This window comes from Oncorhynchus kisutch, linkage group LG10 (assembly GCF_002021735.2).
Source record: "Oncorhynchus kisutch isolate 150728-3 linkage group LG10, Okis_V2, whole genome shotgun sequence".
Lineage (NCBI taxonomy): Eukaryota > Metazoa > Chordata > Actinopteri > Salmoniformes > Salmonidae > Oncorhynchus > Oncorhynchus kisutch.
The window spans coordinates 27,073,529-27,101,476 of record NC_034183.2 but is presented as its reverse complement, the minus strand read 5'-3'; the positions used below and the strand labels follow the sequence as shown (position 1 = coordinate 27,101,476).

Here is a 27,948-nt window from a genome sequence, read left to right as displayed (position 1 = left end):
GAGCTTTGATCCTGCTGGGCCCATCTCCGCAGGGGTCTATGGTAAGAGCTGGCTTAGGACTGCTTTATGAGCTGGAGAGAGATAAGAGGTGTGTGTGAGGACCCTCCACTCACCCGCCCCTCAAACTCAGCAGAGCCTTTCCATCCCCACTCAATGACTTCATGCCCCTCTTTCTCCATTTTCTTTTCTGTTCTATCCCCCTCCAGGTTGTTGGGAGGTAGTGGAGCAGCTAAATAGCCACAGATGTTCCCCACCACACATTCAATAAAAAGGCTCAGGTCATCCCGCATGCTCCCATCCCAAACAGTTTAGAACAGTGTGTGCATATATTATGCTGACTGTGTGATGTTTATTTTGTTCTTCGGCAAGGGTTTTTTCGTCTGCGGTAGCAAAGTCTACGCCCATTCGCCAGTGACTGGTCAACCGTAGGGATTCTTCAAAGAACTGTTTGTTGTCGTTCTACAAGAAACATAGTTCATGCACATTTTTCATTTGACAAATACTAAAATTAGCTAAATATAAAATTGCGCAACTACGATCTCTGCAAAACCGTCAAAATCACTGACAGATTTCTTAAGTTATCTTCTGACTATTTTGAGAAAGTGTATACTGGCTACGGTGTCTTAAGATGGACGAACAGTACGATTGCAACTTTCTTCTAGTTAAGGGAGTACGCTTCACCGAGTTGGACTAAGTGTCAGCCGAACCGAAGCATGCAGGAGGAAGGACTTTAGGATGACATAACATTACCTTTTTAAATAGGCTTGTTTTTAGACTTGTTTTGGCTCTGTACTCCAGCACTATGGATTTGATTACACAATGACTATGGAGGTTAAAGTGCAGACGGTCAGCTTACATTTTTATCCATATCAGGTGAATAGCTTAGATACTACAGCACATTTTGTACATAGAGGGTCCCTAAAATGGAGAGACTAAGGTATTTGAAGAAATTCACTTAGGCTGTGTGTGTATTACGGTAGTCAGAAAGGTTAGTATTTTGTCACATATTCCTAGTATGTAATGACTACGTCATGCTTTTGACTCTACAAACTTGGATGCATTTGCAATTCGTTTTTGAGGTTTCAGATTGTTGTGCTCAAAGGAAATTAATGGTAAATGTGTAATTTTGGAGTCCCTTTTATTGTAAATAAGAAAATGTTTAGCACTTCTACAATAAAGACATGCACCAGAACTTTAACAACTACAAAGTATTTTTTAAACCGGGATGTGTCAATGTGTACAATGCTCTAGACAACCTTTTCCCACTGGTGCTATGAACTTTTTCAGTTGATGGAACCAGCACAATTTGGTCACGAAAAATCTTATCAGCGATACTGGAATGACCGTGTCCCATTATGTTGCTCCAGTCCATACGGAACCAGGCTAATGATGACTAGGATGGCAGGTAGTCTAGCGGTTAGAGCATTTGGGCCAGTAACACAAAGGTAGCTGGTTCAAATACCCGTTCCGACAAGGTGAAAATAATCTGTTGATGTGCCCTTGCGCAAGGTTAAAAAAATAAATCTCTACACACAATACCCCATAATGACAAAGCATAGAGAGGTATTTATACAATTTTTTTGAAAATAAACTGAAATATCACATATTCATAAGTATTCAGACCCTTTGGCAGCGATTACAGCATTGAGTCTTCGGTATGAAGTTACAAGCTTAACATTCAGGGCAAAGAGTTAAAATCTTGGTTTCATCACACCAGAGTATTTTTCTCATCGTCTCTTTAGGTTCCTTTTGGCAAACTCCAAGCGGGAAGTCATGTGCCTTTTACTGAGGAGTGGCTTCCATCTGGCCAATCCTCGGGTTCTTGGTCACCTCCCTGACCAAGGCTCTTCTCCCCTGATTGCTCAGTTTGGCCGGGCGGCCAGCTACAGGAAGAGTCTTGGTGGTTCCAAACTTTTTCCATTTCATCTCAAGGCTAGCGTCCCACCTGACCAACATCCAGTGAGATTGCAGAGCGCCAAATTCAAATACAGAAATACTCATTGTAAAAATTCTGAAAAGATACAACTATTTTACATAGGTTTAAAGATCAACTTCCTTTAAAAAATGCTTTACGGCAAAAGCATACCTTACATTTATTTGAGAACATAGCCCAGCAGACAAATCATTACAAACAGTAACCAGCCAAGTAGAAGAGTTACACAAGTCAGAAATAGAGAGAGAATTAATCACTTACCGTTGATGATCTTCATATGGTTGCACTCAGAAGACATTCATTTATTCAATAGATGTTCCTTTTGTTCGATAAAGTCTCTTTATATCCAAAAACCTCAGTTTTGTTCACGTTTTCTTCAGTAATCCACAGGCTCAAACGCAGTCACAACAGGCAGACAAAAAATCCAAATAGTATCCATAAAGTTCATAGAAACATGTCAGACGATGTTTATATTCAATCCTCAGGTTGTTATTAGCCTAAATAAATCGATAATATTTCAACCGGACAATAACGTTGTCAATATAAAAGGTAAACAAGAAAGGCAGTCTCTCGTTTATGCGCATGAAAAAGCTCTGACACGGCAGGGTCCACCCATTCAGACTGCTCTTACTCCCTCATTTTTCAGAATACAAGCCTGAAACAATTTCTAAAGACTGTTTAACATCTAGTGGAAGGCATAGGAACTGAAATTTGAGTCCTAAGTCAATGGATACTGTAATGGCATGGAATAGAAAACTACAAAAATAAAACAATCCTACTTCCTGAATGGATTTTTCTCAGGTTTTTGCCTGCCAAATCAGTTCTGTTACACTCACAGACACTATTTTAACAGTTTTGGAAATCTACCAAATGATATGTATATCCTATCTTCTGGGCCTGAGTAGCAGGCAGTTTAATTTGGGCACGCTTTTCATCCAAAATTCCAAATGCTGCCCCCTGCCCTAGAGAAGTTAAGAATGGAGGAGGCCACTGTTCTTGGGGACCTTCAATGCTGCAGATATTTTTTGGTACTCTTCCTCAGATCTGTGCCTCCACACAAATCTGTTTTGGAGCTCTACGGACAATTCCTTCATCCTCATGGCTTGGTTTTTGCTCTGATATGCACTGTCAACTGTGGGACCTTATATAGACAGGTGTGTGTGTCTTTCCAAAAATTGAATTTACCCCAGGTGGACTCCAATTAAGTTGTAGAAACATCTCAACGGTGATCAATGGAAACAGGATGCACCTGAGCTCAATTTTGAGTCTCATAGCAAAGTTTCTGAATATTTATGTAATTAAGGTGTTTATTACAAGCGCACACACTTTCTTTGCCATCTTTTAAATCACTATGCCCTTGCAGGACTTGAAATTCGGCTAAATTTGCCAGTGGCACACCGGGCCAAAGCTACTGACCCAAAAGAAAAGAATAAAGGCCCGAGAAAGCAGATGATGCTCGCACCATTTAAAATGTTATCTTTCATTTGTGAGCCGAGCAAATAGCCTATAATTACCTACCCTCCATAGACAAATAATGAACTTTGACATATTTACATTGATTGTTTGGAGGGGTGAGGGAGACACACACACACACACACACACACACACACACACACTTTTTGGAAATTGTTCCAGTCACTAACAAGAACCCTTTGTGCAGTCACTCAAGTTTTATATTTCAGTAAATGCTGTTTTACCGCTTATATTTTTCTAGGTCTACTAAAATAAAAATGAAGTCGAACGTCCACAACAGAGGGATACTTTGAGCCAGGTGAACTCATGGACAGCACTTTTATATCTGTGTTCAGTATAAAGGAATTTAGTTCGCAATGAGTCAGGAAGCCCAAACGGTTGCATATACACTGACTCTGCGCGCAATGAACGCAAGGGAGTGACAATTTCACTTGGTTAATATTGCCTGCTAACCTGGATTTCTTTTAGCTAAATATGCAGGTTTAAAAATATATTCTTCTGTGTATTGATTTTAAGAAAGGCATTGGTGATTATGGTTAGGTACACGTGAATAAGGACTGTCGTTGCGCCAACGAATGCGCACTGCATCGATTATATGCAACGCAGGACACGCTAGATAAACTAGTAATATCATCAACCATGTGTAGTTATAACTAGTGATTATGATTGATTAAATTTAATGCTAGCTAGCAACTTACTTTGGCTTCTTACTGCATTCGCTTAACAGGTGGGCTCCTCGTGAAGCAGGTGGTTAGAGTGTTGGACTAGTTAACCGTAAGGTTGCAAGATTGAATCCCTGAGCTGACAAGGTAAAAATCTGTCGTTCTGCCCCTGAACAAGGCAGTTAACCCACAGTTCCTAGGCCGTCATTGAAAATAAGAATGTGCTCTTAACTGACTTGCCTATTTAAATAAATGTGTAAAATATATATACACCCTGCTCAAAAAAATAAAGGGAACACTAAAATAACACATCCTAGATCTGAATGAATGAAATATTCATATTTCTTTACATAGTTGAATGTGCTGACAACAGAATCACACAATTATCAATGGAAATCAAATTTATCAACCCATGGAGGTCTGGATTTGGAGTCACACTCAAAATTAAAGTGGAAAACCACACTACAGGCTGATCCAACTTTGATCTAATGTCCTTAAAACAAGTCAAAATGAAGCTCAGTAGTGTGTGTGACCTCCACGTTGTAACGGTTTTGACTTGAGTTTATATAGGGGTGCCAGGTAGGTTGTGCCTACCAGAGAAAACATTGGTTTCTCCTTTTAGTTTGGGTGGGAATGAGTCCCATCTGGTCCGTCAAGTCTACACCAATACAAAGGACTTATGTAAAAGTCAGGATGGAAATAAGGGTTTATGAAAAGTTTAAAACATTGGAAAGAACTTCCAAAACAACTATATTCTTGTGCGTGGGTTGTATTAACATCATCAATGATTACACACACATATAATAATATAACATAATGAGTTCTGGTTCCTCCAGAAATGTCCTGTACCTCGGGCCTAAAAAGAGTCCAGCCCGGTAAAGGAGTTCAGTGAACTCAAGTGACTTTTGTCACGCAATGTTTGTCCGTTCATTCAGTGTAGCGTAAACCCAGTATTAAACATACCATCAATATAACAATTATTTTACCACAGAACTTTAAAGCGTATCAACTCTTAGTAAGTCCTCAACTACAACTAACTACATAAATCATCACAGTATACCTCACATCAAAACAAATGAAATACCGTATACAAAAAGGTTGTAGTCAGTCGGTCAGTCAGACAATCCAATCCGCCAATAGATCTCCAGCGGAGAAAGGCCACGAAGAACAGAGAGGTGTAATCCACGGACGAAAAGAGTGGATCCGATCCTGGGTAAACTCTCTTAGGCTACAAAACACACGTTTAACGGCAACAAAACAAACGGAATAGAGAAGCTTCGGAACTGAGGGTTGAACACATCCTCATTCACGTCTCCATCACAACCCCACTTTTGCGCAGCTGATGCTGGCTATTTAATTGGGAATTAAAGGGAAAGCGCCCTATTGGAAGGAGCTGCACTGAGACGGTTCAGAATAATTCAGGGCCGTCACAACGTGCCTGTATGACCTCCCTACAACGCCTGGGTATGCTCCTGATGAGGTGGCGGATGGTCTCCTGAGGGATCTCCTCCCAGACCTGGACTAAAGCATCCGCCAACTCCTGGACAGTCTGTGGTGCAACGTGGAGTTGGTGGATGGAGCGAGACATGATGTCCCAGATGTGCTCAATTGGATTCAGGTCTGGAGAACGGGCGGGCCAGTCCATAGCATCAATGCCTTCCTCTTGCGGGAACTGCTGACACACTCCAGCCACATCAGGTCTAGCATTGTCTTGCATTAGGAGGAACCCAGGGCCAACCGCACCATCATATGGTCTCAAGGGGTCTGAGGATCTCATCTCGGTACCTAATGGCAGTCAGGCTACCTCTGGCGAGCACATGGGGGGGCTGTGCGGCCCCCCCAAAGAAATGCCACCCCACACCATGACTGACCCACCGCCAAACCGGTCATGCTGGAGGATGTTGCAGGCAGCAGAACGTTCTCCACGACGTCTCCAGACTGTCATGTCTGTCACATGTGCTCAGTGTGAACCTGCTTTCATCTGTGAAGAGCACAGGGCGCCAGTGGCGAATTTGCCAATCTTGGTGTTCTCTGGCAAATGCCAAACGTTCTGCACAGTGTTGGGCTGTAAGCACAACCCCCACCTGTGGACGTCGGGCCTTCATACCACCCTCATGGAGTCTGTTTCTGACCGTTTGAGCAGACACATGCACATTTGTGGCCTGCTGGAGGTCATTTTGCAGGGCTCTGGCAGTGCTCCTCCTGCTCCTCCTTGCACAAAGGCGGAGGTAGCGGTCCTGCTGCTGGGTTGTTGCCCTCCTATGGCCTCCTCCACGTCTCCTGATAGCGCCTCCATGCTCTGGACACTATGCTGACAGACACAGCAAACCTTCTTGCCACAGCTCGCATTGATGTGCCATCCTGGATGAGCTGCACTACCTGAGCCACTTGTGTGGGTTGTAGACTCAGTCTCATGCTACCACTAGAGTGAAAGTACCGCCAGCATTCAAGTGACCAAAACATCAGCCAGGAAGCATTGGAACTGAGAAGTGGTCTGTGGTCCCACCTGCAGAACCACTCCTTTATTGGGGGTGTCTTGCTAAATGGCTATAATTTCCACCTGTATTCCATTTGCACAACAGCATGTGAAATGTATTGTCAATCAGTGTTGCTTCCTAAGTGGACAGTTTGATTTCACAGAAGTGTGATTGACTTGGAGTTACATTGTGTTGTTTAAGTGTTCCCTTTATTTTTTTAGAGCAGTTTATATATTTTTTTTAATCGGCGTCCAAAATTACCGATTTCTGATTGTTACGAAACTCGAAAATCGGCCCTAATTAAATCGGCCAAGCCGATTAAATCGGTTGACCTCTACTCCCAATCACAGACGGATGTGATACAACCTGGATTCGAACCAGGGACTGTAGTGGACGCCTCTTGCACTGAGATGCAGTGCCTTAACACACACACATGGACGCAGTGGTCTAACTGTACTAGAACGCTTAAAAGGCCGCTAAACATTTTAATATCGGCATCGGGGGTTTTTTGCAAGGAAAATATTGGATATCGGCCAATGTCATATCGATGCATCACTAAAACAAAAGTACACAAAAAAGTACCGGAGAATCTCTAATGTGGATTCTACCATTACAGATAATCCTGAATAGTGAATAATGTTACGCGAGAAAGTTTGAGGCATAAAGATCATACCCAGCCAAAAATGCTTACTTCTCCTGTTATTGGTAATGGTGACATGTTAGCATGTTTTGGGGGTATGTTCTTTGTGCCATCTTTGTATCAAATGCAGCCAACGTGTTGGAGTAGATCTAAAAACAAAATGTGTAACTATCCCAATACTATCGAACTTTACTGTATGTCTTTAAAAGAGGAAATACTGCAGTACAATGTTGCTCTGAGTTTATTTAGTGTAACAGTGTTGACATATACACAAAATAGTTGTGTGACAGTACTGACACTAGTCTCCAGGCATAGGAACAAATACTCTAGTGTGTAGTTAATGCTCTTTGAAGGTGCTTCACTGAGCAAGACTTGGATAACAAAGCTGGAGTAGGGCCTCCCTTCCCCCCTCTCTCTCACACACAATGAGTTCCTCTAACCTGGCACTGCCCTGTCTCCAGAGACTGATAAAACACCCCATTACAGCTTGTAGAGAAGGGGAAGAGAAGGAGAAAGAGAAGAGATGAAGAGCTGAAGGGACTCCTAACCAAGTGGAAGAATGGGCGCCCGCTGAGTAGCAGTGTCCACATGATTTAGCCTGGACATGTCTTTCAGAGGGCTGGTCAGTGGAGGGCAACAAACACACAATAGTTTGCTCTCAGAGTTTACTGAGTCAGAGTGCACATTGCATGCTGGGGAGGAACAAAAACAGACACAAATGCTCATACATGTTTATACACACGATAAAAGGGAATCAGCATAAAACCTCTCTCTGAGAAAGGGTGAGAACAGGAAGAGGAGCGAGGGCAGAGGGAGGCAAGCAGGCTATTCTAGTGATGAAAAAATAAAATTGATACATATCACAATATTCTGGGACAATATCTATATTTGACTCCTAGTACATATTATTTTGCTTCTGCTGGTAGCTTTAGCTGGCGCTAAGCCCGCTGTACCTGCGCAAAAACGCCAATATTTTTCCTCATATTAAATTGTTCTCAATCTTCTAAATAGCCTAGTGAGCCAACATTTTTAAATCCCTGAAATAATTCTCATTCTCTCTGCAACAGACAGAGAGCAATAAGTTTGGAACATCAAATCGCAATATCGATTTGCATATAGAATCGTGAGAATCTCAATATATATATATATATATATATCATGCATCATCATGATGTGGCCGGTGACACTTCTTGAAAGACTAATATCTTGACAACTTGACTGCTGACATGGAAAACATTTTGGGACTGTATCAGGAGTGGATTAATGTTTGGGGACTGTATCAGAGGACTAATGAAAAAATACCAAAAAGATAGTTTGAGTGTATTTTCCCTTTAACAGTACATGCTACTGCAGAAACTGACTCAACCGCAGTAATGGCCATTCAAGCCCTTCATCGCTGGTCTTTTGCATGCCTTCACTCACAGACCTCATTCCCCTACACCTCTCACCTTGGCCCCCTAGGTTTATGACACAACCTCATAAATTCCTCTATCACCTCTCTACTGTATCCTCAGATGGGACAGTCACTCAAGAGTGCTGAGAACTAGAAGAAGTGTAAATACATTTGAGTGAAAAAGTCTTCAGTCTGTGTGTGTTAGAGCCTATTCATATACAGTGCTTTCAGAAAGTTTACGCCCCTTGACTGTTCCCACATTTTATTGTGTTAAGCCGAATTTGAAATGTAGATTGGGTCACTGGCACACACACACCTCATAATGTCAAAGTGGAGTTATGTTTTTAGAATTGTTTACAAATTAATTAAAAATGAAAAGCAGAAATGTCTTGAGTCAATAAGTATTCAACCCCTTGGTTATGGCAACTTAAATAAGCTCAGGACTAAAAATGTGCTTAACTCACAATAAGTTGCATGGACTCAGTGCAATTATGGCAACTGGTATTCTCAGGCAGTCTCCTGTCACAGTACTAAACAGGCCTGGGTGTTATGGCCACAAGCATGAACTTGAGAGGAACATATATCTTCCTCAACGAGGACTATCCTGAAGCTGTGCGCCAGAAGAGGAAAGAACTGATCCCAGTCATGAAAGCTGCCAGAGCGAGTAGGGACATTGCTTACATCCGCTATGACAGGCTCGTTGTCCACCCTCCCTCCCAGAAGCCTGGAAGGGACGAGAGCCAAGCCTATGGGTTCGTAGCTTCAACACCACAGCGCACACACCAATTGATTAATGGACTGCTGAATGTATATTTTTCCCTCTTGCTTTGTTTCTTCTTTTCAGTATTATGACTGATAAGCTACCCAGGAAAGGGCTGAAAATTGCACATATTAATATATGTAGCCTTACTAATAAGGTTCATAAAATCAATAACTTCCTAACATCAGATAACATTCATACATTAGCCATTTCTGAGACTAACTTAATTCATTTGACGATACAGCAGTAGCAATACAAGGATATAACATCAATAGAAGAGCCATATCGCTGTAATGCTTAGAGAAGATCTTGTGTTATTGTGGTTGCAGGTTCACTTGGCACATCTAAGGCCTTTTCTTTTGTGGTGTTGCTATAGGCCACCCAGTGCTAACTGTCAGTATCTAAATAGTGTCTGTAATTTGTTTCGGGTTATTAATCAACCTACCAGGGTATTTACAAACACTACAGGAACAAGATCATCCACATGTATTTATCACATTTTTACTAATACTGTAGAACTTTGTTCTAAAGCTGTATCCATACCCATTGTATGCAGTGGAAATATCCAGGAAAGCCATAGTTCTAACAGCTGGGTTTAAAATAGTGTATAAGAGATCATACAAAAGATTTAGCTGTGACTCCTGTTGAAGATGTAAAAAATATTTGTTGGTCTGATGTGATTAATGATGCGCATCCAGAGACTGTGCTTGATAAATTTGTGAAATTGCTTCTTCCAATTATTGATAAACATGCACCTGTTAAGAAAGTGACTGTCAGAACTCCATGGTTTGAAGAGGAATTGAAAAACTGTATGGTTGAAAGAGATGGGGGCAAAAGGAGTGGCTAATAAAGGAGTGGCTGCACATCTGACTGGGTTACTTACTGCAAATTGAGAAATTGTGACTAAACTCAACAAAAAGGATGAAGAAACTGTATTATGAAGCCAAGATCAATGATATAAAGAATGATGGAAAAAAACTTGAGTACTTAAATGAAATTATGGGCAGAAAGACAAATTCGTCGCCATCTTTCATTGAATCAGATGGCTTATTCATCACGAAACCATTTGAATGATTATTTCATTGGCAAAGTGGGCAAACTTAAGCAAGAAATGCCAACAAACAGTTAGAATTTTGTAAAGTTAGTGGGGGAGAGGTGGAAAAATTATTGTCATCAATGAATAATGGCAAACCTCCTGGCATTGACAACTTGGATGGAAAGATACGGAGGATGGTAGCTGACTATAGCCGCTCCTATCTGTCATATCTTTAATCTGAGCCTAGAGGAAAGTCTTTGTCCTCAGGTCTGGAGGGAAGCCAAAGTAATTCCGCTACCCAAGAGTGGTAAAGCGGCCTTTACTGGTTCTAACAGCCAACCAATAAGTTGCTGCCAGATCTTAGCAAACTGTTGAAAAGGTGTTTGACCAAATAATGCATGTCAAACGTTTTTTTATAATCATTCCTCAGGTAGTTTTTAAAATATATATTCGATAATATATCAACCGAGTGTGTAGCTTTTTCCATAACAGGAATCTGGTTGATATCCCTTTCAATGGAGGACAGGCAAGCATAGGAACATAGACGTTTCAAAATAAGAGGCTCTTCCTGATTGGATTATCCTCAGGCTTTCGCCTGCAATATCAGTTCCGTTATAGCCACAGACAATATTTTTACAGTTTTGGAAGCCTTAGTGTTTGTTCTATCCTAATCTGTCAATTGTATGCATATTCTAGCATCTGGTCATGAGAAATAGGCTGTTTACTTTGGGAACATTATTTTTCCAAACATAAAAATAGTGCCCCCTAGCTTCAAGAGGTTAAGTTCTAGACCTCAGATGAATCTGGTAATGAATGGTGTGGCTGATGAACAAGTTGAGGTGTTACCTTAGATTATAAACTGTCATGGTCAAAACATGTAGATCCAATGGTTGTAAAGATGGGGAGAGGTCTGTCCATAATAAAGAAAAAGCAGAGCATCTCACTCCAAAAAGCAAGTTCTGCAGGGTCAAGTTTAGTCTAATCTTCATTGTCCAGTCATGTGGTCCAATGCTGCAAGGAAAGACCTAGTTAAGCTGCAGCAGGCCAGAACGGCACAATACTACGCATGCCAGTCTCTCTTCGCTAAGAGTTCAGGAGACTGAATGCATCACTTCTTTTATAAGAAACATTGTGTTGAAAATCCCAAATTGTTTGCATAGTCAACTTACATACAGCTCTGACACACACACCCCACCAGACGTCTTTTCATAGTCCCCAAATCCAGAATGAATATAACGTACAGTATTATATAGGGCCCTAATTGCATGGAACTTCCATCTCATATTGCTGAAATAAACAGCAAACCTGGTTCCAAAAATACAGATAAAGCAACACCTCGCGGCACAACGCCTCTCCCCTATTTGACCTAGATAGTTGTGTATGCCTTGATATGTAGGCTACGTGTGCCGTTAAAAAAAATGTATGTAGTTCTGTCCTTGGGCTGTTCTTGTCTTTTGAGCTGTATGTCATTCTGTATTATGTTTCATGCTTTGTGTGGACCCCAGGAAGAGTAGCTGCTGTTTTTGCAACAGCTATTGGGGATCCTAATAAAATACCAAATGTCACCCGCACCAATGTGTCAGAGGAAACACAATTCAACCGAAGTCAGCTTGCAGGCGCCCGAACCGGTCACAAGGAGTCGATAGAGCACAAAAAGCCAAGTTAAGACCCACCAGCCAAAGCCTCACCTACCCCATACGTGCGCCGTCCTATGGGGATCCCGGTTACGGCCGGATCAAACCCCAGCCTGTAGTGCACCACTGCGGTGCAGTGCTTTTGACCGTGGTGCCACCCAGGACTAGAGGTCGACTTCAAGTTCATAGCAATCAGAAACCGGTATTTTTGGACACTATTTTTTTGTACACCTTTATTTAATCTTTATTTAACTAGGCAAGTCAGTTAAGAACACATTCTTATTTTCAATGACTGCCTAGGAACGGTGGGTTAACTGCCTTGTTCAGGGGCAGAACGACATATTTTTACCTTGTCAGCTCAGGGATTCAATCTTGCAACCTTACAGTTAACTAGTCCAAAGCAAAAACGACCTGCCTCTCTCTCATTGCACTCCACAAGGAGACTCCCTGATACGCAAATGCAGTAAGCCAAGGTAAGTTGCTAGCTAGCATTAAACTTCTTATTAAAAAAAAAAAATCGCTAGTGATGATATAACTAGATATTATCTAGCATGTCCTGCGTTGCATATAATGTGACTGAGCATACAAGTATCTGACTGAGCGGTGGTAGGCAGAAGCAGGCGCATACAGATTCATTCAAACAGCACTTCGTGCATTTTGCCAGCAGCTCTTCGTTGTGCGTCAAGCATTGCGCTGTTTATGACTTCAAGCCTATCAACTCCTGAGATGAGGCTGGTGTAACCGAAGTGAAATGGCTAGCTAGTTAGCGCGCGCTAATAGTGTTTCAAACGTCACGCACTCTGAGCCCTCTAGTACTTGCTTCCCTTGCTCATGGGTAACGCTGCTTCCCAGGGTGGCTGTTGTCGTTGTGTTCCTGGTTCGAGCCCAGGAAGGAGCGAGGAAAGGGACGGAAGCTATACTGTTACACTGGCAATACTAAAGTGCCTATAAGAACATCCAATAGTCAAAGGTTAATGAAATACAAATGGTATAGAGAGAAATAATCCTATAATTCCTATAATAACTACAACCTAAAACTTCTTACCTGGGAATATTGAAGACTCATGTTAAAAGGAACCACCAGCTTTCATATGTTCATGTTCTGAGCAAGGAACTGAAACGTTAGCACATATTGCACTTTTACTTTCTTCTCCAACACTTTGTTTTTGCATTATTTAAACCAAATTGAACATGTTTCATTATTTATTTGAGGCTAAATTGATTTTATTGATGTATTATATTAAGTTAAAATAAGTGTTCATTCAGTATTGTTGTAATTGTCATTATTACAAATAAATATATATATATATTTTTTTTAATTGGCCGATTAATCAGTATCGGCTTTGAAAAATCATAATCGGTCGACCTCTACCCAGGACCCACTCCAGGGAGGTTTTTCCAATACCTCACAAAGAGCACCTATTTGTAGATGGGTAAAATAACAGCTTGAAGAATTTTTTTTTTTTAAAGTGCAAACATTGTACAATACAGGTCTGCAAAGCTCTTACCCAGAAAAGACTCAAAGCTGTGATCGCTGCCAAAGTCGATTCTAACATGTATTGACTCAGGGGTGGGAAAACTTACACTACATGACCAAAAGCATGTGGACACGTGCTCGAACATCTCATTCCAAAATCATGGGCATTAATATGGAGTTGGTCCCCCCTGTGCCGCTATAGCAGCCTCCACTCTTCTGGGAAGGATTTCCACTAGATGTTGGAACATCGCTGCAGGGACTTGCTTTCATTCAGCCACAAGATCATTAGTGATGTCGGGGACTGACGTTGGGCATTAGGCCTGACTCGCATTTGGCATTGCAATTCGTTCCAAAGAAAGGGCCTTCCCCAAACTGTTGCACACGGTTGGATGCACAGAATCGTCTAGAATGTCACTGTATGCTGTGGCGTTAAGATCTCCCTTCATTGGAACTAAGGGACCTAGCCCGAGCCATGAAAAACTGCCCCAGACCATTATTCCTCCACTAAACTTTATAGTTGGCACTGCATTGCGGCAGGTACCATTCTCCTGGCATCCGCCAAACTCAGATTCGTCAGTCAGACGGTGAAGCGTGATTGATCACTCCAGAGAACGCATTTCCACTGCACCAGAGTCCAATTTCAGCAAGCTTTACACCCCTCCAGCCGACGCTTGACATTGCACATGGTGAGTTTAGGCTTGCGTGCGGCTATTCGGCAAAGGAAACCCAGGCAAGAAATTTGACAAACTGACTTGTTGGAAAGGTTGCATCCTATGATGGTGCCACATTGAAAGTCACAGTTCTTCAGTAAGGCCATTCTGCTGCCAATGTTGGCCTACGGAGATTGCATGGCTGTGTGCTCGATTTTAAACACCTCAACAATGGATGTGGATGAAATAGCCATATCCACTAATTTGAAGGGGTGTCCACATACTTATACAAAAGTACGTATAAAAATGTTCTCACTATCATTATGGGGTTAATGTGTGTAGATTTTTTTTAATTATCCATTTTGAATTCAGGCTGTAACAACAAAAAGAGTGGATTAAGTCAAAAGGTATGACTACTTTCTGAAGGCACTGTGTATAAGCCTTAGGACTGGCCTCATTAGCCAGTTACATTTCTTCACCCCACCCACACGAGAGCTTGACATCATTACTTTAAGACATTAAGGTCAGTCAAGATGGAAAATTACAATAACTTTTAAAATGTCTTCAAAACTTTCTTGGGAAAAAGGCATAACCATAAATTCAAATGTATCAAATGAATTAGATATATCACCCGAGTTGAGAATGAGACTGGAGGAACAGAACAGAGAGAGAGGGAGACAGTGTGCCACTTGTAGTTGTTTGAGCCACTCCCAGTATAAGTACAGGCGGAGACATACAGTTGCAGACCAGTATGATCAAGGGAGGGCAGCCTCCCGTGGCAGCCGGGTAGCCTACTTGCTTGTGGTACCAGAGGGGAAGTCAGCTTCAGACTGTGGGTCTCTACTCCGGTTTCCGGAAGTGAAAGTTGAGACATTCTCTTGAGTGACAGCCCAACCGGCAGACCGAAGTTGGCAAGGGGCCACATGAGCTCCTTAACGATGGGCACAACACACAGTGTCTTGCAAGAGTATTCATCCCACTTGGGGTTTTTCCTATTTTGTTGCATTACAACCTGTAATTTAACTTCTTGGATATAGGGGGCGCTCTTTTAATTTATGGATAAAAACCGTGCCTGTTTTAAGCGCAATATTTTGTCACGAAAAGATGCTCGACTATGCATATAATTGGCAGCTTTGGAAAGAAAACATTCCAAACACTCCAAAACTGTGTTTCCAAAACTGCAAAGATATTATCTGTGACTGCCACAGAACTCATGCTACAGGCGAAACCAAGATGAAACTTCAACCAGGAAATGGGCAGAATTTTTGAGGCTCTGTTTTCCATTGTCTCCTTATATGGCTGTAAATGCGCCGGGAATGAGCCTGCCCTTTCTATCGTTTCTCCAAGGTGTCTGCAGCATTGTGACGTATTTGTAGGCATATCATTGGAAGATTGGCCATAAGAGACTACATTTACCAGGGGTCCGCCCGGTGTCCTTTGTCTAAATTGGTGCGTAATCTACAAGCTGCACGCAGTCATCCAGTGATTGAGAGGAGAGGGAAGGCTTTCAACGAACGATATATCATGAAGAGATATGTGAAAAACACCTTGAGGATTGATTCTAAACAACGTTTACCATGTTTCAGTCGATATTATGGAGATAATTTGGAAAAAAAGTTTGGCGTTTTGAAGACTGAATTTTCGTTTTTTTTGGGTAGCCAAACGTGATGAACAAAACAGAGCAATTTGTCCTAAACAAAATATTTTTGGAAAAACTGAACATTTGCTATCTAACTGAGAGTCTCCTTATTGAAAACATCTGAAGTTCTTCAAGATAAATGATTTTATTTGAATGATTTTCTGGTTTTTGTGAAAATGTTGCCTGCTGATGCTAACGCTAGCTATCAATACTCTTACACAAATGCTTGTTTTGCTATGGTTGAGAAGCATATTTTGAAAATCTGAGATGACAGTGTTGTTAACAAAAGGCTAAACTTGAGAGCTAGCATATTAATTTCATTTGCGATTTTCATGAATAGTTAACGTTGCGTTATGGTTATGAGCTTGAGGCTGTATTCACGATCCCGGATCCGGGATGGCTCGACGCAAGAAGTTAAATGGATTTTACTTGGATTTCATGTAATGGACATACAAAATAGTCCAAATTAGTTAAATAAAATAAACTTGTTAAAAAAAAAAAGGGTGCGTGCATGTATTCACCCCCTTTTCTATGAAGCTCCTAAATAAGACCTGGTGCAACTAATTACCTTTAGAAGTCACATAATTAGTTAAATAAAGTCCACCTGTGTGCAATCTAAGTGTGACATGATCTGTCACGATCTCATATATATAACATATAACTTGTTATGAAAGGCCCCAGAGTCTGCAACACCACTAAGCAAGGGGCACCACGAAGACCAAGGGCTCTCCAAACAGGTCAGGGACAAAGTTGTGAAGAAGTGCAGATCAGGGTTGGGTTATAAAAAAAATCTGAAACTTTGAACATCCCACAGGGCACCATTATATCCATTATTTAAAAATTGGAAGAATATGGCACTAGAACAAACTTGCCAAGAGGTCCACCCACCAAAACTCAAGGACCAGGCAAGGAGGGCATTAATCAGAGGCCAAAGATAACCCTGAAGGATCTGCAAAGTTCCACAGCGGAAATTTAAATATCTGTCCATAGGACCACTTTAAGCCGTACACTCCACAGAGCTGGGCTTTACAGAAGAGTGGCCAGAAAAAAAGCCATTGCTTGAAGAGGGGGAAAAGCCATTGCGTGAAGAAAAAAAAGCAAACACATTGTGTTCACCAAAAGGCATGTGGGAGACTCCCCAAACATATGGAAGGAGGTACTCTGGTCAGATGAGACAAAAATGTAGCTTTTTGGCCATCAAGGAAAACGCTATGTCTGGCGCAAACCCAACACCTCTCATCACCCCGAGAACATCATCCCCACAGTGAAGCATGGGTGGCAGCATCATGCTGTGAGGATGTTTTTCTATCATCAGGGACTGGGAAACTGGTCAGAACTGAAGGAATGATGGATGGCGCTAAATACAAGGAAATTCTTGAGGGAAACCTGTTTCAATCTTCCAGAGATTTGAGACTGGGACAGAGGTTCACCTTCCAGCAAGACAATGAACCTAAGAATACTGCTAAATCAACACTCAAGTGGTTTAAGTGAAACTAGGGGGCACTATTTTATTTTTGGAAAAATAACATTCCCAAAGTAAACAGGCTATTTTGTCAGGCCAAGATGCTAGAATATGCATATAATTGACCAGCTTAAGATAGAAAACTCTAAAGTTCCCAAAACAAAAAATAGTGTCTGTGAGTATAGGGGGGGGGGGGGGGGGGGGGTTAGTTCTAAGAGGTTTAAGGGGAAACATTTAAAATGTCTTGGAATGCCTAGTCAAAGCCAAGACCTCAATCCAATTGAGAATCTGTGGTATGACTTAAAGATTGCTTTACACCAGTGGAAGCCATCTAACTTTTATGCCTCTGGAGCAGTTTTGCCTTGAACAATGGGAGAAAAAAAATCCCCATGGCTAGATGTGCCAAGTTTAGAGACATACCCCAAGAGACTTGCATCTGTAATTGCTGCAAAAGGTGGCTCTACAAAGTATTGACTTTGACGGGTGGGGGTAATAGGTATGCAAGCTCAAGTTCAGTTTGTCTTATTTCTTGTTTGTTTCACAAAAAAATATTTTGCATCTTCAAAGTGGTAGGCATGTTGTGTAAATCAAATCCCCCCCCAAAATATTTGTTAATTCCAGGTTGTAAGGCAACAAAATAGGAAAAATGCCACAGTGGGTGAATAAGCCACTGTACATACATAGACTAATATCGCTTGACACCCACTTCAGTAGGCAGCCAGCACCACGAGAGACACCTTACACACTGCTATTTTCTGCAGAATGTATTTCACTAAATGTATTTTCTGTGAAAGAAAAAAAACTATTTGCATGCCCCTGATCACTTTATTTAAGAGATAAAAATGAGTGGTGAAATGGTTTAAAATGCAGATGTCCTTTTGAATGTCTGTGTTTTGAAAATGCAGATTACTGAACTCTAACCCCTGCCTTAATCTCCATGGCTGACTGCAGCATCATCACTATCACCATTCAGTCACAAAAGATGATAGGGCCAAAGACATCCTAGACAAGTCAGCGTTCATCTTAAAATGTGACCCACCGCTTCAATCTTGTGTAGCCAAATATGAAATGGTGTTTTTTTTTTTTATATAATAAAAGTAGAGACACAGAGCTACAAAATGGTATATCATACACTGCATGAGGAAGAATGGGAAATGTAATTCTGCTTTGAAAGTCAATAAACTTGTAACCCCACTTTTGAGAAAATGGCCCTTGAATGTTTTGGTACAGAGAGCTCTTCTTTGTCTACACATATTCATTACCGTTCACACCTTCTTAAGCCTTAGCCCCACCCATGGCTTTAAGGATTCACATGAGGCCATGTGCTAAAGAGTGAGAAATGTAACTGTCACTTTACAGATACGATTACAATATGGTCATGGCAGCACACTCCTACCAGACACTTGATGGTCATGAATTGATGGTCATGTGAAAGAAATGCTATAACCACCCCCCAACCACATCTAGCGAAGCAGAAGGGTCATTGACATGTATACATCTTCATGAAATACAATAGATGGCCATAATCTATTTACTTTGCACATTCTTCCACTGCAAATCTACCATTCCAGTGTTATACTTGCCATATTGTATTTCCTTAGCCACCATGGCCTTTTTTTGCCTTTATCTCCCTTATCTCACATTGTATATAGACTTATTTTTCTACTGTATTATTGACTGTATGTTTGTTTTACTCCATGTGTAACTGTGTTGTTGTATGTGTCGAACTGCTTTGCTTTATCTTGGCCAGATCGCAATTGTAAATGAGAACTTGTTCTTTATTTAACCAGATAGGCAAGTTAAGGTAAAATAAAAATGTTTTATATTTTTTTATTTAAAAAAAAATCACCCTCAGAAATACCTTGCTAACTTGATGGGCATGTTGAAGTAGAGTATTTTGCTTAGACATGTAGCTAGCCATCTAAACAATGAACCATAATCCCAACCCATTCTACTAGCAATACAAACTGATCGTCATAGCTAGCCACCATGCATGAAATGTTGTAGTAACTAGTGTCAATTTGCGCTAGCTAGGTAACAATAGGCTATAACTAGCAATGCAAATGACAGATATGAATATTGCTAGACAGATCATACACGTAAAATTGGCGAGTGTACTTAAAATATAGCTTGACTCTTACCCGTATAAATGTAGCTTGACTCTTACCCGTATACATGGATAAACACTTCACGGTAGCATGTATTTTCTGTTTGTAGCTAGCTACAGCTTGTTAGGCCCATTGTTGTGTCAAGTCACTCCAGTTCACATTGACTGTGCAGAAAGTAGTCTATCACAATTTTTTCCAGTGACCTTTGTTGATAGCTCCTGCTAAATTCTGGACAGTAATGTTGTTAAGAGCAGTAGCAACACTTTTGCAGTTCCCCATGGCTAAAAAAGCTGCGTTTCCAAGGATTATCTACACATACTGAGCAGCTCATGTTATAGACAGAAGCGTGTTACATGGCAGACCAATCCAAACTCATCTGTAGGCATGTCCAGCCCATCCATTATCTCAGCCCAAAAAAAAAAACACGTTCCAATGCCTCTCTTGTGAAGTACTGACGTGACATACGCCTTGCTTCTTGAAACGGTTCACAAACACCAACATTGAGACACACACAGACCAGGACACATGTTGCAATTTAAAGCTAGAATCCTAAAGTGGTGTAACTGCCACATCTGTTTGGGATATTACAACAAAGAGGTTACTGCAAACAAACACTTTACCCCCCCCCCCCTTCTCAGAAATCATTGCGCATGCGATAGAACAGCTATCAGCTAGAACACCATGCTCCTCACCTCAGTTTAGTTCGCAAAACAATAACAAATCCGGACTCCATCTTTAAGAAAGTCCCATGTCATCCGAGGAGGGACAAAACCCACAGTAGGCTGACTAAACCCGAGACAGACCATGGCGCTGACATCTGACGCATGCCCTGTAGCATGCACGCACACACAGCAGAGTCTCATTTTACAGCTAATCACATTTCAGGCCTTGGAAAGACAGAACACAACTACAGCACCAGATGGGCGCACCTAGAACACAGCAGTACTACCACTTAGATTAGACTGCACTAACCAGTGTTCGTGTGGGACAGTCAGGGAGGGCCAGTGATATATAGTGATGGGAAGAAAAAATATCAAATTATACAGTTACATATCGGGATATTATTTTTGATGATACATCGTATTGTTTTACGCTAGTTGGTTGTACCTGCACCAAAACAGTAGTATTTTTCCTTCATAGCTTGTTCTCCATCTTTTTAAAAAGGGAGCCAATTTGTTTTCAGCACTTTTATTACCATGACTGATCAAACTTGTTTTCTCATGGCTCTCATCCCTCTTCAGCTGACATGAGCAATACGCTAGAATCATCAAATCGCAATAAAATCACATTATCAGATCGCAATACATATAGAATCATAATAATATCAGATTGTGAGGTCCCTGGCAATTCCCATAAAGACAGTGACAAACTAGTGTGCAAAAATGAGATCGTGACAAGATAGAAGAACAGGAAAAGGCCAATTTAAGCAAACTAGTCTGTTTAAATGAGACACAGAAGCAAGATAAATAGATTGGCTGTACATGCACCATGGGGTGGCATGTAGCCTAGCAGTAAAGAGCATTGGGCCAGTAACCGGAAGATCACTGGTTCGAATCCCTGAGCCAGCAATGTGGAAAACATCTGCCGTTGAGTCAGAAAGTTAACCCCCAACAACTGCTTCACGGGCACTGATGACGTGGATGTCGATTTAGGCAGCCCCCCCCCCTCTCTAATTCAAAAGGGTTGGGTTAAATGCAGAAGAAATAATTCAGTTGAATGCATTCAGTTGTGCAACTGACTAGGTATTCCCTTTCCCTATATTATGGTGAAACTTTCCATTACTAATCTTGATTATTGAATGCTCTGTACACCAGGGGTAGGCAAACAGATTGATCCAGAGATTTTACCCCCCCACCCCCACCCCAAACTTTAGTAAAAAATTATATATACACACTAAACAAAAATATAAACACAACATGTAAAGTGTTGGTCTCATAGTTCATGAGATGGTTTCAACTGTACCGGGCAGATGGCAGACCATGTGTGTGTGGCATTGTTTGTGCGAGCGGTTTGCTGATGTCAAAATGTCCCAATTCTTCCAAGGCTTGCATACTCAGCAGACATGTCACCCAATCTGCGTGTTTGGGATGCTTTGGATTGATGTGCACAACAGCGGGTTCCAGTTCCCGCTAATACCCAGCAACTTCACAGGCATTGAATAGGAGTGGGCCAACATTCCACAATCAACAGCCTGATCAACTCTATGCGAAGGAGATGTATTGCGCTGCATGGGGAAATTGGTCACACCAGATACTGACTGGTTTTCTGATCCACGCCCCTACCTATTTTTGACTAACATATGTATATCTGTAATCCCAGTCATGTGAAATTCATAGATTAGGGCCTAATTTATTTAAATTTACTGATTTCCTGATATGACCAGTTTCTCAGTAAAATCTCTGGAATTGTTGCATTTATATTTATGTTCAGTTTATATTGCTCTGCATCCTATGCAACAGCTCTAGTCATGCATGAAAATAAATAAATAATTTATTCTACAGGAGATCTGCCAGGGAGACTCAGTGGCTGTGATCTCTTATTATGGCTGAAATCTGGAACTTTATCTAACCATTCAATATCAGACAATTCACTTTATATTTTACCAATGGATAGACACGACAATTGTAGCTATGTAGATATGAGCATCTAACCCAACTCAAATCTATCTTGCAAGGTATATTCATCTTGAGAGAATGTTAATCTGCCAATGCAGAAGTGCGCCCACAATACACATTTCTGTAGTTTCCTGTGTATCTAACCAAGGCTAATATATATATATTACCTGGTGGTCCAGATCTGTTAATAAAGTGCTAGTTTAGCAAACTGCTCTCTGTGTTCGTTCCACGTCATGCCAAACGTGTATGGCATGACAAGTTATGATAGGATAGAGGTGTTGGCTACAGTACAGCCAGCCTGTGACTAAACAGGCTGTGAAGGAACTACCATGACTATACGGCATCTCAGGGCTCGACATCAAAGCTTGTCCGCTTCCCCGGGGCAAGTATAATAATAAAAAAAATATTATAATAATAAATATAGATTTAAGCTGGCCGAATGGACAAGTTAAAGAAATCACGCAAAAACCCACAATATCAAACAATTAGGCTACGCCGAATTGGACTGGTGTCCGGAGGAGGGGCGGGGGGGGGGGGGGGGGGGGGGGACAAGTGACTTGAGCTCTTCCGACAAGTAAAATAAAATGTTGTTTTTTAAAAATGTCCTACTGGCTAAAAACGTTAATGTCCAGACCTGCATCTCAGTTATGGAACACGAGCTTATACTGCTTGACAGATATGACTGGGTTAACGGAAATCTGCCTGCATGGCATGTGGCATGATTGATATATGGTGCTGTAGAGTCCCTGCTTTGCCCCGCGAGAGTGGCTATTGCCTAGCAATATCAAGGCATTGAAGGCAGCAATGAAAGATGCATCAGCAATCTGTTAAACATGGCTCATCTTGATAATGATGTGGGACATGAGACGTGCTTGACTGTGCATTACAAATATTAAATTCATTACTGAACACTCACCCTTTGAAATCAAATATATCGACCCACGGTATTGCTTTTAACTGGTACGTTACAGGGCCTAACGTTACCTAGCTAATCACTGATGCTGACATATCCTAGCTACAGTAGGCAGGCACCACGATGTTGATGCCAACCTGTCATGAAAGATTAATGAATTCGTATTGCAACGGCTGCCTAACGTGATGCTTCTTGCCTGTGCATTAACTACAGGCCATTGCACCTCCCTAAAAGTGCTCTTCTTTTTCAGACTAACTGCACATAGTAATAACTTCTATATTGAAAGACATGTAGCCAACCGGCAGTTTATGTGTATATCCAAGCCATTTTAGTGAGAGAGAAAAAACACGCCCCACCCGAAACACTCCCCGGATCTGGGCGGGACAGTGAGGGGGGTTCTGAGTCCAAGACAACCCGAGACAAGGCGTTTCAGTAGCCATCAGCTTAGCGCTAACAGTAGGCTGGGGACAACACGCGCAAATAACCGTTAGCCAGCTTGCCATCTCAGTTGGCTAAAAAAACAAGTAGCAACGACATTAAAGAGGACAGTTTCTAGTTAGTTTGCTAACTAAACTCGGCAAACAAAGGTTGACTACCTACAATAGCTAACGTTAGCTAACTCGACAAGTGCAAACACCTTAAGACATTCTGAGAGCTAGAACTGGCTGTGGTGTAATGCAAGGTAGTTAACGTTAGCTAACGTACTTAACGTTACTGCAACACATAATACTATTCAACTCAAAATATAAACCTTCAAAGAGAATACTTAACGTCGTTAGTGTGGCTTACTCCTGTGGATAACGTTAGCTAACCTTCCGCGCAAATGGATTTAGCATCAGGGATGCTGCCACACACCCTAGCTTACGAAAACAGACATAAACCAGACACTCACCACACAGAAATGGGTGCCAAATTCCTCTTTTCGGGTAGGGAAACTCGACCCCAGCAAATTTCAGAGGCTCCTACAAAGCCAAAAGCGGTGTGCTCTGCAACAGCTGTGTTCTGTTTTGAATGAGAGTTGAATAGACACAAGAAAAGGGGCGGGATTTAGATAGTTCGCTCGCCTTTGCTGTTGCCCGCTGCAGCCTGTTCTCAGAGCAATTCGTATTGTTGCGTACGTGTGTATCTAAATCCGAAACTTGCAACAGATGTGTTCTGTTTTGAATAAGGGTTGAATGGTCACGGGAAAAAGGGCGGGATTTAGAAAGTCGCCCGCTGCAACCTGGTCTCAGAGCACTTCGTGTACGGAAATCCGAAAGCCTAGTTTTCAGGATAATAAATTACATGTCCAATGGTATGTTTTAATTTGTGGATGTTAGGCACCAATTTCGTATAATATAATACGAATTGTAATTCGTGACATATGTTAAGAATTTGAAAAATACAGAATATGTTAAGCTTTGCAAAATTAACTATATGTTACAAATTTGCAAAACATATGATATGTTACGAATTCTAGCTAGGCAGTTAGGTGGCTAACCTTAGCTAGCTGGCTAACGTTAGCTAGGTTAGGGTTAGGTTTAGGAGTTAGGTTAAAGGAGTAAAGTTAGGAAAGCGTGCTAAGTTCTTGCAAAGTAGCTAAAACATAGTAAGTAGTTGTAAAGTTGCTCATTAGCTAAAATGCCAAAGTTGTCCCTGATGAAATTCAAACTCCCAACCTTTGAGTTGCTAGACATTCATTCCTACCCATCCACACCAACCAACCATCCTACTTTTGTTTTTGCATTAAGTACACATCTGTTTTATGTCAAATCAAATCAAATCAAATTTATTTATATAGCCCTTCGTACATCAGCTGATATCTCAAAGTGCTGTACAGAAACCCAGCCTAAAACCCCAAACAGCAAGCAATGCAGGTGGAGAAGCACGGTGGCTAGGAAAAACTCCCTAGAAAGGCCAATACCTAGGAAGAAACCTAGAGAGGAACCAGGCTATGTGGGGTGGCCAGTCCTCTTCTGGCTGTGCCGGGTGGAGATTATAACAGAACATGGTCAAGATGTTCAATGTTCATAAATGACCAGCATGGTCGAATAATAATAAGGCAGAACAGTTGAAACTAGAGCAGCAGCACAGTCAGGTGGAAGTTGAAACTGGAGCAGCAGCATGGCCAGGTAGACTGGGGACAGCAAGGAGTCATCATGTCAGGTAGTCCTGGGGCATGGTCCTATATGTAACCATATAAAACCTAGCATATACTAATGCTAGTGTCCAGGATTTATGTTACTATGTTACGTTTAGTCTATGAGACCAGACTGCCTATACATTGCTCTAAAATATGTTTTATGTCTCCCCCAATGTTACTAGGGAGTGTAAACTGATCCTAGACCTGTGGCTACAGATAACGGCGATTCCTACCACCGTGTGCCAGTACACCAGAGAATGCTGCGCGTGTGGAGTCTTGACTGTCACCTACCGGGGTCGCGAGACAGAGCTGGGCACTGTTCAGTTAAGTGTCTACGAGAGTGGATGATATGCCAGTGAAATTGCCACGGGTAATGGTAAGAGAGAGGATAAAGGTCTGCATTTTAGGTTTCTCGCTACACCCCCAAATATTTTGCATTACAGACAAGTTTTTATCTCGGATGTGACCAGTGTGCTTCTCTGCTGGATTTGGAAGTAGCAAGACAATAGAATATGTTTGCATCAATGTTTTGTAATGAAACCTTCTAGCCCGAGTTCAGGCGCACTATCGACTGTGCCGCAAAAGTTTGCTCGAGCAGCAGAGACGATTTCCGCGGATATAAACCCAGGGTCGTTACAATATTGTCAAATTGGCCGATGGAAGGCTGGGACTTTGATAATAATATGTGTACAAAAAAATACAAAATAAATGTTTCAGCAATTCTGACCGAAACGTCACATTATCTGTCTGATCTGAAGCGCTTTACTCCATAACGTGAATATGTCCCACCAGATTATTCTATTTTTAACACATCACATGACATCAAATGGGATGAGCAAATTAGACGACAAAATAAAACTCTGACCTGCCCTGATGTACTCATGGACAGTGGATTTGCCATATCACGCTAGTTTTCCTTGACTTTAACTACATCTTGTGGCAGAACCTATGAACTTCGCAAACAGCTGCATTTTAACACGACCACACTTGAATGGCGCTGTTTGTCCACTGTCAATGTGGGATGAGATACTCTCCACCATGGATTTATAACTATAATGACACCACGTGAACAGACCTGTTTGCGTGAACTCATTTTAATCAAGTCAAGTTGTTGTCAATGTTCAGGCAGATAGATGTGTTGGACTGAGAATCTGTCATTTCTCCATGTCTAGAGGAACAATCTCATTGGATGCAAAAATATTAAATTGGTCCCCTATAGAGAAAAAACATGTTATATTTTACAGAGCCCCATATAAATCATCCACACACAAAGGATTGGACCCTTTTTTTCAACTCCTGCCTAAAATGACATGCCCAAATCTAAAACACACACATTAGTGAATCCTTCAACCTTTTGCCCCCTGAGTCAGGGCCGGCCTTCATGGCTCAACCAACATCGGTGAGGAGACCCACGTTTTGACACGCGTCCACAGACTTCTTACCACCACTGCTGTAGGCTGTCATGAAGCAGTAGGCCATCTTCAGATTATCTGCAACTTCCCCTGGTGGAGAGATGTAGAACATGGTGAGTTTGACCACTTGGGGGATGGATTCAGGGTCTGTCTGTCTGTATTTTCTTATCATCCTTATATTTCTTATTAATAAGATGACATGTCTGAAAACATGTTTTTGTCATGCCATACTCTAACATTTCAAATGACTTGTCTATTCTGAGAAATGCAAATTGTTGCAGACTTTGCTGTTATAATCTTCTAGTGAATGGGATTAAGTGTAGTGTAGTTGAGTCATGTACCTCCCTTGGACATAGTAAACCCCGAGCTTGTAGAAGCCTTCACCATGTTTATTCATCTCACAATTGTGTTTGAGCACCTGGGTGGTAGACTCAACATTTTCTTTCACTCCTTCCATGTAGTCAGCAAGCCTTTGACACCCTGACAACAGAATACATACAGTGGGGCAAAAAAGTATTTAGTCAGCCACCAATTGTGCAAGTTCTCCCACTTAAAAAGATGAGAGGCCTGTAATTTTCATCATAGCTACACTTCAACTATGACAGACAAAATGAGGGGGAAAAATCCAAAAAATCACATTGTAGGATTTTTAATGAATTTATTTGCAGATTATGGTGTAAAATAAGTATTTGGTCACCTACAAACAAGCAAGATTTCTGGCTCTCACAGACCTGTAACTTCTTCTTTAAGAGGCTCCTCTGTCGTCCACTCGTTACCTGTAGTAATGGCACCTGTTTGAACTGGTTATCAGTATAAAAGACACCTGTCCACAACCTCAAACAGTCACACTCCAAACTCTACTATGGCCAAGACCAAAGAGCTGTCAAAGGACACCAGAAACTAAATTGTAGACCTGCACCAGGCTGGGAAGACTGAATCTGCAATAGGTAAGCAGCTTGGTTTGAAGAAATCAACTGTGGGAACAATTATTAGGAAATGGAAGACATACAAGACCACTGATAATCTCCCTCGATCTGGGGCTCCACGCAAGATCTCACCCCGTGGGGTCAAAATGATCACAAGAACGGTAGGCAAAAATCCCAGAACCACACGGGGAGACCTAGTGAATGACCTGCAGAGAGCTGGGACCAAAGTAACAAAGCCTACCATCAGTAACACCCTACGCCGCCAGGGACTCAAATCCTGCAGTGCCAGACGTGTCCCCCTGCTTAAGCCAGTACATGTCCAGGCCCGTCTGAAGTTTGCTAGAGTGCATTTGGATGATCCAGAAGAAGATTGGGAGAATGTCATATGGTCAGATGAAACCAAAATATAACTTTTTGGTAAAAACTCAACTCGTCATGTTTGGAGGACAAAGAATGCTGAGTTGCATCCAAAGAACACCATACCTACTGTGAAGCATGGGGGTGGAAACATCATGCTTTGGGACTGTTTTTCTGCAAAGGGACCAGGACGACTGATCCGTGTAAAGGAAAGAATGAATGGGGCCATGTATCGTGAGATTTTGAGTGAAAACCTCCT

General features: G+C 41.6%; 1 protein-coding gene across 6 annotated transcripts in view; it reads right to left on the bottom strand.

Annotated features, from left to right (window-relative positions):
- The window catches only part of LOC109897981 (ras-specific guanine nucleotide-releasing factor RalGPS2-like), a 163,092-nt gene that overhangs the window by 132,253 nt on the left and 2,891 nt on the right, over window positions 1–27,948 (bottom strand). For 5 of the 6 annotated variants that reach the window (XR_004211185.1, XM_031833420.1, XM_031833421.1 and 2 more), the window contains exons 2-3: window positions 26,748–26,886; window positions 26,437–26,496 (exon numbers count right to left, since the gene is read on the bottom strand). The gene's annotated coding sequence lies outside the window, so the exon portion shown is untranslated. Of the gene's footprint in view, window positions 1–23,764; window positions 23,954–26,436; window positions 26,497–26,747; window positions 26,887–27,948 lie in introns of those variants that run through there. The other variant, XM_031833419.1, reaches the window with a different exon arrangement.